This window comes from Cupressus sempervirens, chromosome 4 (assembly GCF_028749045.1).
Source record: "Cupressus sempervirens isolate cs-2001-9-10 chromosome 4, ASM2874904v1, whole genome shotgun sequence".
NCBI classification, from domain to species: Eukaryota; Viridiplantae; Streptophyta; class Pinopsida; order Cupressales; family Cupressaceae; genus Cupressus; species Cupressus sempervirens.
The window spans coordinates 495,748,756-495,768,809 of record NC_143121.1 but is presented as its reverse complement, the minus strand read 5'-3'; positions in this window follow the sequence as shown (position 1 = coordinate 495,768,809).

Sequence of the window (20,054 nt, the reverse complement as noted above, 5' to 3'; positions counted from 1 at the left end):
AAAATAAGCTGAAACAAATTGAGCAGTCATTCAAACTAAAAGAAACTAGCATGGGAGAGTATCACATTAAACCAGTGCTATCATTGACATCTCTTCCAGAATCTCCTTGTCATTACAAGAGACCCTCAGAGGCAAAGAAGCCATTCATATTGACACCTCTGACCAAGGATGAAAGTGAAAATAGAGCCATTGCAGTATGGCTTTATAGAGAAGAGGCTCCAATGGACCTAATAGAGCAAGCTTGAGAAATCACTCCTGAGAAATATGGTCCTGGTCTTAGGCTTATGAAGTGTTTTGGTTACAAAGGAATCGGCCCTATTGGGTGCAATAACAATGGCCTAATTGATCCTATCAAAGCAATAACTCAAAGCAACAGTGATACAATTGGCCTAGGATTTAAGAAGGTTCCTTTCCATTTGGGACCAAATAGATTTATACCAACACCTGAGAGTTCATCTGAAAATGAGTCACAAGCTAAGTCAGATACTCGAGAGGAAGAATCTGATGATGAGGATTCCTATCCTCATCCCATTCCTCATGATCTAGCTAAATTATTTGCTAAGCTAGATGACTTTGTGCCACATGTTAGCACTGTGGATGATACTAGTGACTCTTCTAAGGACAATACTAAGCAACTAAAATATCCTTCAGAAAAGGGAGAACCTAGTCAGTCACTACATATTGAGTATTTGTGTAAGAACGTAGAGGATGAAGGTGAGTATGTCCCTATCACTATTGGGGAATTCTATAGTCTCTCAACATGTAGCATTGACTCTAAGGAATATGAGTTTCACTCTCTTTCAGAAGCAACTACTGATAAAGACATTGACCAAGTGCATGTCTATGAAAACCAAATCGAAGTGGGTGAAACATCTAGGGTTAGGTCGCATGGGTCTAATCCAACTAGTGTCCTAGAGTCATCAATTACTAATGTTCATACTTAGAGGTGTTCGAACACATCTGTGGATGAAGTCACCGTAGATCTCGAATTGTTGGTCCAAGCACTAATTGACTATACTATGAATGTCATTGAACCAGCCACTACTCTCTCACTCACACATCCTAAGCTTATAAAATGGAACCCTAATGCATCTAGAAAAGTCCCCATGTTCTAGAATGACTCTACTCTCACCTATTACCTAAATGCTATCGAACCTATAATTTCTTCCACCAATGAGTAGAGTGTCAACATGACAGAGGCTAACATCAAATATCTTAGTCATACAATTAAAAAGAAAAAATGCAAAAGGTCTGATGGTGAAAACCACATTGTGGCAGTATCGGAACCCAAAAAAAATTTAAAAAAAGATGTATCCAAGGGTGAAAACCTCTCTGAGGCACCCACGGATGAGATATTTGATGCACTTCCTAGTCACTTTCAGAAGAGATCATCAGTGTTGATAGAGATGACACAACCAATTAACATGGGCACAGAAGAACATCCTCATATGATACATCTGGCATAGTCGTTGTCACTTGAAGAAAAAGAATAATTCATTTCCTTTTTCAAAGAAAAGAAAATAAATTTTGCTTGGACATACTCTGACATGCTAGGACTAGATCCCGATCTTATCATGCATCACTTGTCCATAGCACCAGGCATCAAACCAGTTAAACAAGAGCTTTAGAAAATGCATCCTCACATTACATTGCTCATCAAAGCAGAACTAGAGAAACTTCTAAAAGTTGGTTTCAACCATGCCATTGATTATGCTGAATGGATATCCAATATTGTTCCAGTTTCCAAGCACGATAAATCTATCAGGGTTTGTACAGACTTCCATGATCTTAACTTGGCATGTCCTAAAGACAACTTTTCACTCCCTAATATTGATATGGTCATGGACATGATGCCTAGCTATGAGATGTACTCACTTATAGATGGTTTTTATGGATACAATCAGATAAAAATTGTGCCAGAAGACTAGGAGAAAATGGCTTTCACATGTGCATGGGGAACCTTTTGTTGGAATGTGATGCCATTTGGCTTGAAGAATGCTAGTGCTACGTATCAGTGGGTTGTTACTACAATTTTTCATGATATGATGCATAAGACCATGGAAGACTACGTTGATGATACCTTGGTCAAAAGTGCTAAATGCAATACTCATTTGCAAGATTTGGGGCCCATCCTAAATCGTATGGAAAAATTCAATCTTCGATTCAATCCTAAGAAATGTGCATTTGGTGTGACATCAGGAAAGTTGTTGGGATACATCATTTCTGCAAAAAGAATTGAGGTAGACCTGGAGAAAGTACAAGAAATAATGGACATGCCACCACCTCGGAACATCAGTCAAATGAGAGGACTACAGGGAAGGCTCCAATCTATTGACAAGTTTATCTCACAATTGGCAGATAGATCACAACCCTTCACAAAGACCTTCCATAAGGTTGTGAAATTCAATTGGAGCCAAGATTGTGAGAAAAGCTTAACACAGATCAAGAAATATCTTTTCAATCCACCAATCATGATGCCTCCCATCCATGGGAAGCCTTTTCTCTTATACATCTCAGCAACTAAAATGTCTTTGGGAATCCTATTGGCTTAGGAAGACAATAAAAACAAAGAAAGGGTTATTTATTACTTGATCAGACACTTATCTCCTATGAGAAAAACTATAGCATTATTGAGAAAGCTTGTTTGGCAGTTGTCTTTGCTTCCCAGAATTTGAGACACTACATGCTTGCCCACACTACGTGGCTCATGGCTAAAATAGACCCACTAAAGTACTTGCTTAGTAAGGCAGCTCTCATAGGAAGATTGGCTAAATGGATTATGATACTCAATGAGTTTGACATTCAATATGTTGAACGCAAGGCTATAAAGGGATAGGCAATTGTAGATCAGCTGGCTGATGCACCCATACAGAGTCTTCTACCAATGAACATTGATTTCCTAGATGAGTCAATTCTGACACTCACACACCACACATGGGTTATGTTCTTTGATGGGTCCTTCACACAACAAGGATCAGGTGTTGGATTACTCTTTATTACACTACAGAGATACTCATTGCCCAAAGCATACAAGATTATGTTTCCTTGTACAAACAACATTGTTGAATATGAGGCTTTGATCAATGGCATGAAAATTGCAACCGAATGGAGAGTGGATTAGTTAGACATCTTTGGTGACTCCCAGCTTGTCATCAACCAGGTTAATTATGTGTACCAAACAAAGGATGAGAAATTAATTCCTTACAAGTGCATGGTTGATGACTTAAAGAAGTATTTTGCACACATCACCTTCTAGAAAGTTCTACGAGTAGATAATAAAGTGGCTGATGTCATGGCTACTTTGGCCTCCCTGCTATAGAGGCCTGAGAATGACCTCCGACATGAATTCTTGGTGGAAGCATTACACTACCCGACCTATGACACCCCTGATTCCAGGATGATCTATTCTATTTTTGGACAAGAATCATCACGTTACCATCACATTTATTCCTATCTCCGCAATCAAACCATTCTGGAAGGTCTAACCCAGAATGAGAAATGTTACCTAATCTATAATGCTTTGCATTATGCCATCATTGCTAACGATCTGTATAAGAGAGATCTCAAAAAAACACTCATTAGGTGTTTAGAACCCAAAGAGTCCAAACGTGCACTAATTGACGTTCATGAAGGCATTTGTAGATCTCACTCCAATGGCCTGACACTAGCTCACAAACTCCTTAGAGCTGGTTACTATTGGCCTAAAATGGAGAAAGAAGCTATCAAGTATGCTAGATCCTACAAGCAGTGTTAGCTACACAGAAATATGATCCATGCTCCAGCTAGAGAGGTGATTCCCTCTACTACAACATGGTCGTTTCAACAATGGGCCTTCGACTTGGTGGGACAGATTCACCCAACCTCTTCTAATGGACATAAGTTCATTATCACGGCTATAGATTACTTCATGAAGTGGGTAGAGGCAGTACCTCTCACGTTTGTTGATGGCAAAACTATAGCACTTTTTATCACAAACTACATCATCTATAGATATGGTGTACCATCCTCAATCATTACTAACAATGGAGGATAATTCAAGAACAAAGACCTTAAGGAACTATGCAAGAAATTAAAAATCACACAACATTGGTCTTCCATTTATTACCCTCAGGGTAATGGCCAGGCTGAGGCATCCAATAAGGTGATCCTCAAAATTCTTCATCACACAGTCAAGCAATCAGGGAGCAACTTGCATCTCCAGATTAATCCAACCCTATGGGCATATAGGACAAGCATTAGAACTCCAACGGGCATGACTCCCTTTGCTTTGGTGTATGGAGTGGATGTTGTGCTTCCAATAGAGGTCAAGATTCCTACCTTGAGAATCTATATGAAGGGCCTTATTACTGATGATGACTACATGATAGCTAGGCTTCAAGAGCTTGTATTACTGGATGAGTGTCAAAAAGTGGCATGTGATCATCTGTGAGCATATCAACAACAAATGGCAAGAAGCTACAATCGGAGGGTCAAGCCACGTGACTTCCAGCTGGGTGATCTTGTCTTGAGACAGAACCCTAAGAATCAACAATAGTGAGTCCAAAAAGGAAAGTTTTAACCAAATTGGCTAGGTCCTTACATCATTACTATAGTTTATGGATTCGGTGTCTATCAGCTTTCCACAACCAAAGGAGAAGTGCTAAAGGAGCCTGTCAACACTCTCCACCTAAAGCGGTTTTATGGTTGATCTAATATCAGTAAGCTCTTTGTACATATCTATATGTCCTAAAAAAAATCCTAAAAATCATAAAAAAGTCTTGAAAAAAATTGTTACCCTGGACAAAACCTAGCAATAGGTGCCTTGGTAACACCAAAAAAAGTGAAAAATCTCAAAAATACAAAAAAAATCAAAAAGAGAAAAATACCAAAAAAAGTGCCATTGGTGAAAACCTGGAAACAGGCATCATGGTAGCAAAAAAAGGAAAATCCTGCCAAGAAGGTGAAAACTTGGTAAACAGGCACCTCTTGTTCCCAACGCTCCATCTTGCAGTGCATCTTTTGGCTATTCTATACAGTCACTTTCATGCTTCCACTTTCCTATTTTTCGTACTTTATGCTCATGTATCCATGGATTGAGTCTTGTCACAACTCGAGGGCATTCCCCTTCTGTGTCACTCCTTTCGAGATTCTCCTCATAGAATCTCCTTCGCGATAGCCACCAGTGGTCCTCACTACATCTGCCTACTGTCACCAGTGTCACTATTTTTGAGATTCTCCTCATAGAATCTCCTTCATGACAATTAGCAGTGGTCCTCACTGCATCTGCCTACTATCGCTAATGTCCCTCATTTTCAAGATTCTCCTCATAGAATCTCTTTCACAACAGTCACCAATTGTTTTAGCTATGTCTGCCTACTATTGCTTAGGTCACATCTCCAGATTCCTTTATGAAAGATCTCTCTTGCGTCAGTCACCAGTCATTCTAACTCTATCTATCTACTATCACTTAGTCCTATTTAGGTTCTTCATCTTGAAGTTTCCTCTTTGACCTCAGTCACCAGTCGTTCTGACTGCGTCTGCCTACTGTTGTCACCCTACTGAAGAGATTTCTTTCAAACATGTTCTGGACACTGACACCTAACATCAATCCCATGACAAATAATGATTTCAAAATGACATACTTGTTTGGATATACTGAGCTCTTTCTTTGTTTTCTTTGTTTTCGCTTTATCATGTCTCCTCGAGGGACTCGATGATGTCATTTCTGATTAGAGAAGTAATGACTAGGAGCATGATCTTTTCTTTGCTTCCTGTTTGAGATTTAGTTCCAATTAGTTGACAAATTCCTATAAGAGGGGTGTCCACTATAAGAGCCTCCATCTCGTATTGGATGGTTGGGTGTACCTTGACTCCTTTTATACGAGTACATCAATAAGATTGGTACTTTTCCTTGTCTATCGAAGTGAATTCTTCATGCTTTAGTAATATCTAATACTCGTCCTGCTAAGTGAACATACGGATCACTACGAGTATACCTAGCACATTTCTATCTCAAGTTACAAATGCAAGGGTCGTTGCAGACAGAATACTTAATGAATACTGAGCATGAGAAGGATCTTTCATGTGTTTGGTGTGCCTTTCATGCAAGCAACATTCTGGTCATCCTAGCATTTATGCTTTGATGCTTATGTTAACTTGCTATATTAAAAGGGGCAAATGTTCTAGTCATTCTAGCTTGTTGTGCCTCAAATGCTTACATTTAATCTCGACAAACCTATAACATATGGTCTATTCATATTCTTATGATTGGAATGTCAGTGGGAATTGTATAACATACGAGCTTTATTTTATATCCAGTGATGATAAATTATCAAGGTTCGATAACCAGACCTAGGTTGCATTCAACATAAGTCTTGCATTACAGGCTTCACTTACATAAGCACGCAATTCAGTTGTGATTCTATTTCTCCCCTGTGTGATGAAAGAATGGGGGCATCTTCAAGCATATCAAGTTTCTCCACAGCTGCACAAGCATTTGGTTCATCGATTTTCACTCCTCAATAGAATACCTATCACTGTCAAGCACAACACGCAACACTACATGAGATGTCATTCCATTTCCATATGCATTACATCCATATAATATCTACTCTACATGCTCATAATCACATCATATCAAAGTAAAACATACATCTCATAGTCATCATATTAACATCTCATATACATCAAAGTGAAGCAGACACAGACAATGACATGTACACACTAATACTTAACTCAAAAATCTTGTATATATATCTATCAAAAAAATTGGTCAGTACAAAAATGGGCACTACTCGAGTGCTATCGATCAAAATGATACAAAATGGCGCTGGCACACCAATTGATACATAGCCAAAGATCAAAATCAAGAGCCAAGCACACAGCATCTAACTCTATCTTGTACTCTCATCTCTAGGAGGAGCAAGAGCAAGAGCAGCATGTGGAGGAGGAGGTTGTGGCATGTCCAGCCTCAAAGGAGGTCGTGCACCTCTAGACTCTCATGTATACTAAGAAAATTGATGTACCTGCAGAGCTTCATCAGGCACCACTGTCGAATATGTAGCAAAATAATATGTTGCCCAGGTTCATTATAAGTAGACCTCATCCTGCAGCATCTCTGCTCTCCGCTCAGTAGTCTCGATGCACTCTCTCCATCGATCGATATCCTGCTGTCGCTCCACCAGTTGTGTGTCATGGACAACTACCTATATCTACAACTCTCCCAACTGTCAGGAGGCCTGACAAATCTACTCTTGGTAGCATCGCACTATGTCCTATGTCCTAGCAGCAAACTGATCAGGCATATCCTCATCCAGTATTTTAGGTGCCTACTGCTATAGTGGTGCTTGCTCCTCTGTCCTTGGCCTCTATCACTGACCCTGCAATGTGCCACTTGTACACTCGAAAGTGTCACACTCTAAACCCTTCTATCCAAATGATTCCATGAGTTTGGAATGCTTGGATTACGGCTTAGAGCTCCCTATCCACGGAGTGCAAGAGAGTGTATTTCAAGTTCAAGAGCTCTCAGCTGAGCCTTAGAGATACTCTTCTTGCTAGTAAACCATGCAATGGGAGGTTCCAAAGACAAGATGCAAGAATGCAAATGTCCCAAGGAGTTCCTCAAGAATGCAATGCAAATGAAAATTAAGCTAGAATGAGATGCAAAGTGGAGCTATGTTAAAACATGTATAAGAGTGTTACAATACCATTATTAAGCTATGTGAGATTATTGCAAGAAAGCAAAGCTAAACTAAAATGCAACTATGCTAAGAATGCCATATGATTGATCTTATGCTAATATGATGGAATGAGAGAATGAGACAAGAAATGAGAAGTTCTCCACAAAGCTCCAAAGAAACCTGTTAGAAAACCTGCAACATGATAATATTCAAAAGATGGATGGATTGAGGGGGAAAGCTCTCTCCCTTTTAAAGATGTATGGACGGTAGAGATCAAGATGAAGATGGTGGATGATCAACGGTGGAATTCAAAAAGAGGAGTGATCCATGTGCACACACAAGTCAACCAATAGAATATAAGTTGACTTGTCATATAAGACAAAAGTCACAAAGCCTTTTCTTTTAATTGCAAAATAGAAAAAGGACTTTATGTGTGCACTTTAAGTGGGTTAGAAGAATGGGGTCTTTTATTTAATTAAAAGGGGACATGTTCTTTCAATCAAATAATGAACTTAGGATAGCATAGTCAAACTATAGGTTATAATCAAATAAATTGATTATTAGCAATTTGGCTTAGGTAAGTGATTAAATTAATTTAGCCAAAATTTTGAAAAGGGAGCTAATAGTCTAGATGACCATTTTTAGGTGATTACACCACTACCACCTACACCTATGTTTGATCCCATCGAACGTGGGGGAATCTGTACCTACTATACCTGATGCCAGACCTCTGGCTATGGCTGCTCCTACTACTGAGGTACCTCCTTTTGTAGAGGTTCCTACCTCTGACCCTTCCCTGCTCTCCCCACTAGGTATGTGAATCATGGGACAGGATGATTGATCAAATGCGCTTGGTATGCAGGTGTCATCCCTGCATCAGCAATCTCGGGGAGATAGTCCCACTGTGTCGCAACCAAGTTGCGCACATCTATCATGGATCAGCCTAGATCAAGTCGTAGGGACCACCCTCACTCTACATCCTTCACCAATCTGGTGTAGGTGCAGTACTCCTGTAAGATGTCCTGTGGTTAGCCATACTGCCGCCACACCCATGAAATCACAAGCTGCTCTATGATCTATGATGTTTGGCCTAACATTGACCATGAACAAAACATCCAGCCCAGCTCTGTCGGGACGTCATCCCAATCCTTCGTCTCTTGCCAAGGCCGCCATACAATGAAGACCAAGTCATCGAGACAAGTCTGCCAGTGCTCTGTCTTACCCAGGAAGACCTAGGTAATGTGACCCCGATACTTGCAGATATATGGCTCCATAGGCTCTCAGGCCTCCTCATAAATGGGCCTACATATGGGAAGATGCTCCCATGCCTAGATATGTAAAATGTAGACTCTTGCTACCATACTCTTCTTCCCATGGAAGACTATCTCATGCATCTCATGGAACATCTAGGCCAGCATGCACTGACCCAACCCAAATATCTCAGGGGCCTCTACCATCCGTCAAAGCATGACACCCCAACCACACTCTAAGCCGTGTTGCCCCCTATCTGGTAGTAAAAAGTGGCTCAAAAATATCACCAGCACTGATGCTAGTCTGTGTGTCCACCCATAGGTGTGCACAAGCTCATCCCAACTGATGGCTTGAGCCCTCCGTAGCTCCCTCTCAAACACAATAGACAATGCCTCTATACTTGCTTGGGGCACCACATCGTAAATCACACGTGCTCCATGGAATGGGATCCTGAGTATCCTCCATATGTCCTCTTGGGTGATAGTCATCTCCCCCACTGGCAGGTGAGAGATGTTCATCTCCAAATGGAAATGCTCCACCAAGGCTATGAGTAGGCCATGATTCACCAGCATTGTTGGATCTGACATGGAGAAGATAAGCCCAATCAAGTGATATGTTCCCTATCAGCATCATTGAGACTCCGCAACAAATCTCCATATGGTGGATAATGTGATCTGAATGACACGTCGTCAAAGACCTCCTACCCACACACAAACAACAACAACAAGCAAATGATCAGTACTAGGTCGAAACGGCAAAACAATGCAAAAAAAAATGCAAATTTCACGCATGAAAATGAAAATTTTAACTCTGCTATCATGGATTTTCGCGCGAAGATCTCAAGATCTCACGCGAAGTTTCATTTCTTCTGCATGAAGATTGAATGAGATTTCTTGTTCTTCGTGTGAGACGTTGGTATCTCCCCTGCAAGAAAACCCACCGACGCGCATGAAGAAACAGGGGATCTTATTTCTTCGTGTGAGAAGAGAATGTCTTCGCACAAGAAAGGACAGTCTCGCGCGAAGACCGATTGACTAAATCCTAAAACATGCTAAAAAGTGCAATAAATGACATCAAAATGTGTGAAAATGAAAGTACAAAGCTGGGATATTGATGACTCACTGGAGGTCCATAGTCTGTCGGTCGGTTGTGTCATCAGGAGCGCTCAAAATGATGATCTCGCATGTTCACTATCATCTTCCTCTCAGAGCTACTATTCACAAAAGACAAAATGCACAAATGATTTGAAAATGACCCCTTGGGCCCTTATATAGTTGTTGACCTAATTTGCTAAAGTGCTCCGATTTGTGCAAAAATCACCCCTAGCTAATTTGACTGTTATGAATCCATTTTCGGGATTGAATTCAAAATATGACACTCCTCAATGCCTTAAAAATGCATTTTTAAATTTTGGGGACCGACACAATCGAATGCTTGTGTAGCCCAAATTTTTTTGATACTTTTTGATTACTGGAATCTTGTCAACTCCAAGTTCTTCGTACTTTCAAAATCCATTTTGGAAATAGTCAACTCAAGTCAACCATGGCCAATTCTGGTCAACTTTTGATCAAACTTGATCTTTTGGACCTCAAAATAACTTTGGATTGACTTCCAATTTTCTTCAGATTGTTTTGATCTCTTCATATTTTCTTCTTATCATTCTGATCCTTTCTACACTCTACTACATCTCTGATTTCTTCTGTATCTCTTGGTATACTACTTTACATCATATTTCTGGTGTGTCATCTTTTGATTTTGCTCCCGAGGGGGCAGGATGATTACATCATTGAACTTGAATTTTAAATTAATTTGAATCTTCGTTGCTTGGGGCATCTTGTTCCTATCTTATGTCCTCGTCACTTGGGGCATCTCATCACTCAGGGCATCTGGCTCCCTTTTATCTGGCATCTTTGCTATCTATCTTATCTTTTCATCAACTGATCAATCTTATAACAACTCTTTTCAGAGTTTGATGGATAGGTATTGGGACAGTCTAAACCTTGACTCCTGAGAATCAAGCCTCATTCTGGGGATGATTCTATGACTTATAATTTGATCGTGCTATCTTTTATCAATTTCAGGTATCTAGGTGTTCTATCTGGATCCTTAAAAATTAAGCTTCGTTTTGGAGAAAATCTTTTAAATGCTATTGATTTCAGGTATCTAGGTGTTCTATCTGGATCCTTAAAGATTAAGCTCCATTCTAGAGAAAATCTTTTAAATGCTATTGATCTCAAGTATCTAGGTGTTTTAACTGGATCCTTAAAGATTAAGCTCCATTCTAGAGATAATCTTTTAAATGCTTATCAATTTAGGTATCTAGGTGTTCTATCTGGATCCTTAAAGATTAAGCTCCATTTTGGAGACAATTTTTTAAATGCTATTGATCTCAGGTATCTAGACATTCTATCTGGACCCTTAAAGATTAAGCTCCGTTCTGGAGATAATCTTTTAAATGCTATTGATCTTAGGTATCTAGATGTTCTGTCTGGATCCTTAAAGGTTAAGCTCTGTTCTGGAGATGATCTTTTAAATGCTATCAATCTTGGGTATCTAGATGTTCTGTCTAGATCCTTAAAGGTTAAACTTTGTTATGAAGGAAACCTTTAAAATGCTTATCAATTTTGGGTATCCAGGTATTCTACTTGGATTCCTTGGGATTAAGCTCTATTCTAAAGATGGTCCTTAAAAGCTTATCAATCGGTCTTTGTATCATCAACTTCAGAACCAATCTCATTTCTTGATCCTCACATCATGCTTCTTGATTTTTTTTGAATTGAATGTGTTGCTCGCACATTCATTCAAAGAGGGGCAAAATGTAATATCCCAAAATTGGCTCATTGCCATGATACCAATTCTAGTCTATCTAAATCAATTCTAAAGTCCTATTTCACTAGGCAAACCCTCATTCTAATTGTCGCTACTTGACTTAATTGTCAGATGCAGAAAATCCTAATCTGCATTCATCATATTTCCTATTTAGTCCCTATAGTACTCACTCATATTAGCCACATTAAACCTATTAGATTTAAATTTAATTTAATCTAAAGTATTCATACTTTATTAAATTAAATTATCTCCTAAGGCTAATGTACTACGAGGTTAAATTTATTTAATTTAATAAATATGCTTATTCTAATTAATTAAATGAAATGATTTAATTAAATAGAAAAGGTATTTGTGACAGCATATCTCATTTTATTAAATTAAATATTCTTCCTAAATCTTCTCTTCAGTTCTAAATGGAAACTTTGAGTGAACTGCTTCTTAAAATTAGAATCAATCCAGTTAACTTGTTCTCTCACTCATGGTAAGTTCAGTTGACTGCTCATCACACTCAGATCAGAAACAGTTCACTTCACTTGCATAAGGAAGTTTCCATCTTAACTAAATCTTTGCTTCAATCCTGACGATCGATCCGAGTTGATCTCACCCATTGATAGATTCCAAGAATTCTATTTAAGGAACTCATAATTCCTCATTACAGAGGTTGAATCAAATTGATATCGAATTGTTGTTGAAATTCATACTCATTTAGCTCACATATTTTCATATATTTGCATTTTTAGCTTAATTTCATCTAGTTTAAATATGTGTATGTTTAATCTAGTTTATTTTACATGTTCTTAGCTTAATCGCATAATACATTAAAAATAAATTTGCACACTCATATAGGCTAACTGCATTCAAATCCTTCATTCTTAGAGGGTCTGGTTTCTTACACCTTGAATCTGAGGATATCTAATAAGCAAAATCCCTTTAGATAGAAGGCAACAAGTTGCCTTGTCAGATTATTCTTGGGTGAACAATCTCATGTTCATTCTAGGATGAATTTGCATATAAGGACCATGTTGAAGTGTGTGTGTTAATAGGGGCCGCATTTTCATGCATACAGTGCTAAGGTCAGATTTGATGGATTTGATAATTGACAAGGCATTGAGGGACACAGCAATGCCTAGGGTTGGATAAATGATGATTGATTAGGGATGTTTGACATATTTGAAATCAATTGGGGTTGACTCAAAATATTTTAGGGTTAATTTAGGATGATTTTGGGTTGATTTGGGATGGTTTAGGGTTGATTTGAAACGATTCTGATGATATTGAAATGGTTCAGAGTTGATCAGATGAGATTTTGATGATGTTTAAATGATTTAGAGTCAGCTTTGAAAAGTTTAAATAAAATTGAAACTGATTATGAAATGATCTATAGTTGATTTGAAAAGAGGTGTGAATGATGGAGAGCATGTTTAAAAATGCTCAAATGATGATCAAGTTGGCCAAAAGATCATAATTAGTGAAATGAGAAAATGGAATGTGTTAGTATGAAAATATGATGAAACAGTAGGCGCAAACCATTTTTGAGTATCTACATTATGAAAGTGGTCTTTTATTGATCAGAAGGAGGAATGAAAATCTAATAATATCTAGAAAATCTATCCATAAAATATAGAAACACATGTCTACTAGTTGAATCCACTATCATATCAATGTTTGGTAAAGGAAAATCATCTTTCAAAGGAGCTTTATTTAAATCCCAGAAATCAGTACACATCCTTATCTTGTTTTCACCCTTAGAGATAGCCACGATATTCAAATTTCTAGGGGAATAATCTATAGGATATATGAAGTCAACGTCAAAGTTTTTCTTACCTTGAACAAAGAGATCAATGTTAGGATCCACTTTACAAATCTTTTGTTTAATAGGTTTAGTATTTGATGTCAGGATTTGAGCATTCAAAAATAGGTTGTTAACTGAATGATTATTCAAATCCTACATATGTATCACTCCAAACATCCTTGTACATGGGATGAGAGCCTTCCATATGTACAACATAGCTACAATAGGGAAATTCATAGTTCAACTGGCCATGACCCATTTGAATTTTGTCTTGGATATCAACCCTTAGCACCAAGAAATGTTTATATCCCAGTTATGCATCCTGACTTGGTACCATGCTTGGATAAGGAGAAGAAAAAAGCTATGAATTTCATTGATAAAATTCATCATTTGCAGCAACAAGTTTATGAAATTTTGGAGCAGACCACTAAGAAGTATAAATAGAGGCATGATCAACATTGAATTCCTCATAATTTTTAGGTTGGAGATAAGTTATGGTTGCATTTCTAGAAGGAACACTTACAAGGCTCACATAGGAAGCTTCATCCTCTTTGCTATGGTCCCTATAAGATCACCAATAAAGTTGGTAAAAATGCATTTGTTCTCAACTTGCCTCCATTTTTGTGTGTTCACTCAATCTTCAATTTAGAACTATTGAAGTCATATTTCCCTCCTTTACTAGACATTGCAGATGTTGCTGAAGAAATCAATCGTACATAGTTGAATCTAGAAGTTGTTAATCCACTCTAAAGTGACCAAATTGTGGAGGTTGTTATGAAGAATTTGAGGAACCAGACAATTGATTTATATCACATGGTAAAAGAAGGACAATTTGTTCAATAGGGATAGTGGCTTACACATGAACAAATCTAGCTTCATTTTTTACATCTTATGCAAAGTGTGGATGAAATGGGGCCCATTTCCTCTCAAGGAGGAAGAAATTATCAAAACATAGTACAGGAAGATGTAGAGGATATTGACACAAGAAAAAATGGGAAAATACCGAAACTTGTTTTTTTGGTATTTTCTAATTTAAATAACCTTTTAAGAGTAATTAAGATCGACAAACACATCTATCATTTCAATGATCAACATATTATTCTTTTGTGTCTCTTCAATAGGAGGAAGAGGATAAATATGTGAATTTGATTCCATTTCTTCTCTAAAATATCCATTAATATCCAAATGATAAGGATTTCACTTATTATGATAAAAGTTAGGTAAATCCTCATATGCACCTACAAAATTAGCCAAGGCATTGTCGGGGGAGAAAATATCCAAAGAAGAAGATTGATCAAATGTAATAAGATAATGATCTGTTAGATTTAAAGGACCACTATAGATATGATTAACATTTAGAAAGAATCATGGTTGATTATAATGGTTAAATCCCAAACCATAAGTATGCTCATAAACATCATTAGATAAAGGAACTTGTATTCCTTGTTCATATTTTCCACATCATTGGTCATAAAACCCATATCAAAGACAATCAAAGGAGCTTCATAGGAAACTATCTCTTGACCATTAGGCTTAATAGTTTCTTTACATGTATAATCACCCAAAAATGGTCATCTAGACTATGAGCCCCCTTTCTAGCATTTTTTCATAATTTATCTAATCCTTATCCTTAATCAAATCTCTAAAAAATTATTTATTTGATTTTATCCTATAGTTTAACCACTTTATCCTAAGTTCATATTCAATTAGAGCAACATGTCCCCCTTTTAATTAAATAAAATTCCCCACTCATCTCTTATCTTAAGTTGCACACACATAAAGCATTATTTATATTTTAAATATAAAAGAAAAGGCATTTTTGTCTACACATGAATACACAATTTCTATGTGGGAGGAATCTTTTATTTTAAAAATAACTTTAATTCTCCTCCACACATTTCAAACCCTCTCAAAAGTCAACTATTAATTGTTATTAGTTGAGACGCTTGTGCACATTGATCACTCAAGATGCATTATCCTCCCTTGATTATGTCTATTTTTCCTCTTAATCTCTACCATCCATTTTTCTTTAAAAAGGAGGGCTCTCTCCTCATTCAAAAATCTTAATCTCTCATGCTATTGTTATGCTATAGGTTTTCTTGGTGATTTTGAAGACTTGGAGCATTTTTACATTTTAACTTAGCTCTTATTCTACTTACATTATGACATACTTTTTAGCTTAGTCTCCTTTATGATTTAGCTTAGTTCTATTTGTTATCTTGCATTTCACTTAGAATAGCTTGCATTTGCATTGCATTTTATTCTAGATTCTTGGATATTGGCACTCTTGTCTCTACTCTTTGAATCTTTCATTCTATGATGCACCTTGTAAGGATTTTCATAGCTAGGTTCATTTGAGAGCCACCATCTCATAGCTCTTGCACATCATAGATAGGAAGGTATAAGCCATCTCTTGAGGTGCTCTCTTTCATGGGTATTCTCAAGAATAATGGTTTATAGAAGTGTGATACTTTTTGTACACACATTTTTGGCATCCACCATGGGGATAGAACCAAGTTCCTAGCTCCATTTTTTTGCTTTCATTTTGGTTACATTATCATTTCTATTTTTTTATAGCAACTTCTTAGATCTAATCAAGTGGTTTTGCGGGTTTCTTACTTTGGTAAGGATAACCCTTGTGTAGATTTATTTGAAGGCCAAAACTCTAGTTTTTGAAATATTTGATCATATCTTTCAAACCACTTTGAGTTCAGATCTGAGTTATTTTTTGAAGGTTGGGGATGCATCTGAAATGTTTTTGTCCAATTTGTAGATTGTTTTGAGTTTATTTGTGTCTATTATGAATTTTTTTCATAAAAAAATGTTCCTCATTGCAAATCAATGATTTTTTTAGAAAAAACTACATTTTTGGAAAGATCTTTAAATTCTATAGGGGGTGTGTTCTTTGTGTTTTGAATTTAGAGGTCATATTAGGCTCAAAAACTCAATTTGAAACAACTGGTCTATTTTGGGAAAATAGCTCCCTAGGGCATAAATGAAGATATATTTTTATTTTTCTTGCATTTTTGGAAATCTCTCTAGTTTTTATCAAGGGTCTCATCTTTGTATTTCTATTTTTAGAGCCAAAATAATAGCAAACAAGTCCAATCTTGTTGACTAGGTCAAAAGCAAAGAGTAAAATTGAGATCATTTGTGATTAGCTTGCACTTTCTTTGCATACACTTTGTTGGAAGATAACTTGGATTTTTTAGGAAACTAACCACTTTTTGTTGTAGGTCTTACTTGCTTATTATGGCCTAACCTTGGTTGTTTTGTAGGGAGTTTCTCATTTTATTGCTAAAAAGAATGCATGTCAAAGATTCAAATGCTACCAATTCTTGCTTGTAGGGTTGCCCAAAGCAAATAAACAAACAAACCAAAAAGTGTTTTTGTGCTTTAGTTCTTTTATGTGTGGCATTAGATTTTTTTTTCATTTCTAGGCACATAATTACTTGCTTTACTAAATTTTATCACTTGGTAGGAGAGTGTGCTCTTCACCTTTGGGTGAATCAGAAATCTTGACCCATTTGATATGCCAAAGTGGAGTAAGGTGTATATGAACATTTCTTAGTGTGTTTGGGGGAAAAAATTGGGATAGGAGAGTATGCTCTTCACCCTCATGGCGAATCAGAAACCTTGACTCTCAAGAGTGGATCTAATCTATTTTAGTTAGAATCCTTTAGAAGGTCTTCTCTTGAGCAATCCAGAGAAACAACCCAAGTGGAGACAAGCAAACCCAGCTATTCCAACCCACTATAAACTCAAGGCTACCAAGGACACAAAAACTTGGTAGACATAGTTCTTGTCTTCATCTAGTGAAATTACTTGTGAGATTGGGACCATGAGGAAATCACTAGATAATAATGCTTAAGGTACTCTTGTAGCTGTGAGGTTCATTACTTACTGCAAGGTAAGGAGTTTTGTATCGAGAGAAAGAGGGGTTATATGAAAGGAAGCCCTTACTAGACACCTTAGGATTAGAGGCTACTATTTTTCTACTCAATATCTTGGTGCAAGGATCAATCCTAATCGACTACCGGATCACCCCAAGATTTGACTCATCATATGTGTTCTTTTAGATGTGGGTAACCCCATCTATGACAAAGCTAATATCTATTGTGGTAAACCACTTTGTGTGAGGCAAGGAAACATTAGGTTGTGGGCCAAGGTATTGAATAATGATCCATGTCCTTAGGTATATTATGCTTGATGTGTCTTCAAATGTGCTAGACCTATGAAAATCTTTTGAACATACACATGATGATAGTTCTAGGGATTTATTTTGAGACCTCACATATACTTGTATCATGTAAGATTTATTTGTCCCTTGCTTTATTTCTTGAAGACTACTCCATGTATCACTATCTTTCTTGGAAAAATTTGATTTTGAACATCAAACTTGCTATGCTATCAACTATTGTCAAAACTTTGTCAACCAAGTAAAACATCAAGTGCACACATTTGCTTGTGTTGCTTACTATGAGGAGTCTCATCATTTGACTTCTATTTTGTATGTCTCTAGTGCTTGAACATTATTAAAGTGACTCTTTGGTCTTAGTGCTCTTGGTCTTTCTATCTTCATGTTCTATGTCTGCTTGCTAGTTATCTTTTTGCCAAAATGGCTACCTTGATTTTTTACTACACTACTGGGTTGGGAAAGTTGTTCACTTGTCACCCCGTTTGCTCTATTTATTTGGCTATTTGGATTCTTGCCTAGCTCTTGACTTGAGTCACTAGTGTCATCAATTGATTGGACACCTTTATTTACAAGTCACTTTAATCTCTCTCTACTATATTGGCAAGTGAATACTCCACCTCTCTAGTTTGGACATCAAGTTATCTTGTGTCACCTTCTTAGCTTCCTCTAGTCTCCTTCATGCTTTATTTTTGATCTACCACTATGGCATTCAAACCTTGTGCTACCAAACCTCAACCAAATCTAGATCATCATAATATTCTCCATGTCACTAAAGAGTTTCCAGATCTATATTCTTAATACAAAGAACTAGAAGAGACAAATGATCTTTCTTACCTTCATCTCTCTAAGAGCATGATAGAAATGAAGTCTAAACTTGAGAAAATGTTAGAGGAGAAGATTTAATTCTTAAATAAATCTCCTTTAAGACCTTTACATACACATGGTTCATCTTCTTCAAGGTCTACATATTCTACTCTAAGACATCAAATGTCTTCATCTTGTAAATCTAAAGACCTCTTTAGAGAACAAGTAAGTGATACCTCCTTTGAGTGTCAAGCTTTCATGATGGACCTATCTTTGACCAAGACAATGATGAAGAAATGGATGCATGCTATGCACTTGAGAAACAATAAGAAGATCCTAGGTATACTTTTGAGAGAAATTTTACTCCCTTGGAATATTCTTATGATGATATTTGGCAAACACTTCTTGGCACTAAGCTCATCACATTGCCTAAGTCTAGCTCATATGGAAACCCATTCTTGGATATATATTGTGCTCATCATCAACATAATGAGCATAGTACTTCAAATTGCATTTAACTAAAACATAAAATCTAAGATCTTATTGATACCTCTAATGACTCATGTGATGAGTATACTTCTCTTGAGAAAGATCATGATGATGAAGCTATGTCTAGTGATGGTCTGTGTGACACCCCTACTTCTTCCAACACTCATAAACCTCCCAACAGTTCAAAGCTTTCCAACATGCCTCCGTCAAATAAAGAACCTAATGCTTGTTACATACACTATGCATATCCTTAAGGGCTACCTCTAAAAGAAACTCAAGCTAACCTTCACTTGGTTGCAAACCTTTTCCATGCTACTAAGACTAAAGATCCTTAGCCTTCATGTGATGTTATGCCTACTATGCCCACTCCAGCTAGTCCTTTGTTATCTCCTCAAGATGCTATCATGAAAAACTCATATACTCCCTTGTCCTTAGAAGTGGCTCCATGTCAAGAGGACTCTCAAAAAGAAAAATCTATAAACGTCAAGAAAGATCAAGATCAAGCACTCTTTCATCTCCTTCAAGATGTCATTCTTCCATATCCTATGTCTTATCCACCTCCTAAGTATGATGAAAACACCACTTCCACTATCTCCATTGAGCTTATTGAAAATCATGAGAAAATTTCTATGCATGTGCTATCTAAAGAAACATATCAAGATCAAAGTATCACCTCATGTTCTACTTCTCCATATCCACTTCAAAACTATGCTCAAGCTTCAAATTCTCCTATCAAAGAAGTTGCTCCTATCAAATTTTTTCATCAATCTATTGATGGCCTTGTCCATGTTGCTCACTCTAAAGATGTTGATATTCCTATTCATTATCCCTTTGTATCTTCTAAATCTATCCTTGGTCCTTATCCATCTAAGCTATAAAGTCTTCAAACCTTCCATCCATATTGAGACTGTATATTCCTTCATCTCCTACATTTTTCACTCTTAGCTCTCCCATTATTCCTCAAGATCTACAAATACACTCATCCTTGATGAATTTTCATTCATCTATCCATATAAGCCATTTGTATCAACCT